We start from the raw sequence: 1,127 nt of genomic DNA on the forward strand, positions 1-1,127 counted from the left end.
GTTCTAATAATTAATTAATTAATTAAAAACAAGTTGGACAAACTTCAAAAACATTATGCTGGGTGAAAGAAGCCAGATACAAAAAATCACATATCGAATGATTTTTTTTGTATGAAATATCCATAATGGATAAATCCATAAGACAGAAAGCAGATTGGTGGTTGTCAGGGGCTGGGCAAAGGGAAATCAAGAGTCACTGCTTAATAGGGTTTCTTTTGGGGGTGTTGAAAAAGGTTTTGGTAGTAGAGGTGGTCAATGAACAGCATTGCGAATGTACTGTCACTGATTTGCTCACTTTAACCATAAAAAAATTAAATTTATGTTATGTGAATTTCATCTCAATAAAAAAAATTTAAATATAAAAATAAATAAGTAAATAAATATATTTTGTTCCTTTCTTCACCTTTTATTGTTTGTTTTTGGTGTTTGTTCATTTTTTGAGGTGGTAAGATATAGTTTCTTTTCCTTTCTCTTGACATTTTTGTTCTACCAGTGGGTTTTGTTCTGTCTTGTGTATTCATGGTAGTGATTATCATTTGTTTGATTCCAGATTCAGGACTCCCTTGAGGATTTCTTGTAGGGCTGGCCATGTGGTGGTGAACTCCTGCAGTTTTCGTTAGTTTGAGAAATACACTATTTCTCCCTCATTTCTGAGGCATAGCCTTGTTGAGTATAGTATACTTGGCTGGCAGTTTCTTTCAGTATTTTGAATATCTCATCCCATTCTCTTCTGGCCTGTAGAGTTTCTGTTGAGAAGTCTGCTGTTAGTCTGATAGGGATCCTGACTTGACACATTTCTCTTGTTGTTTTTAAGATTTTTCTCTTTGTCTTTAGTTTTGCCAGTTTGACTATAATATGTCACAGAGAGAACATTTTTGGACTGAATCTGTTTAGGGACCTCTTAGCCTCCTATATCTGAAGGTCCAGATCTCTCCCCATACCTGTGATGTTTCTCATTATTATTTGGTTGAATACATTTTGGATCCTTTTCCTTTCTCCTCCTCTTCTGGAACACCCATGATTTAGATGTTTGTGCACTTAATGTTTTCCACTATCTCTCTTAGATTTTCTCCATTTTTTTTTTCCTTTTTGTCTTTTTTCGTGACCGGCAACGGATCGCAACCCTC

The sequence above is a fragment of the Galeopterus variegatus genome, unplaced genomic scaffold (assembly GCF_000696425.1).
Source record: "Galeopterus variegatus unplaced genomic scaffold, G_variegatus-3.0.2 Scaffold5759, whole genome shotgun sequence".
NCBI classification, from domain to species: Eukaryota; Metazoa; Chordata; class Mammalia; order Dermoptera; family Cynocephalidae; genus Galeopterus; species Galeopterus variegatus.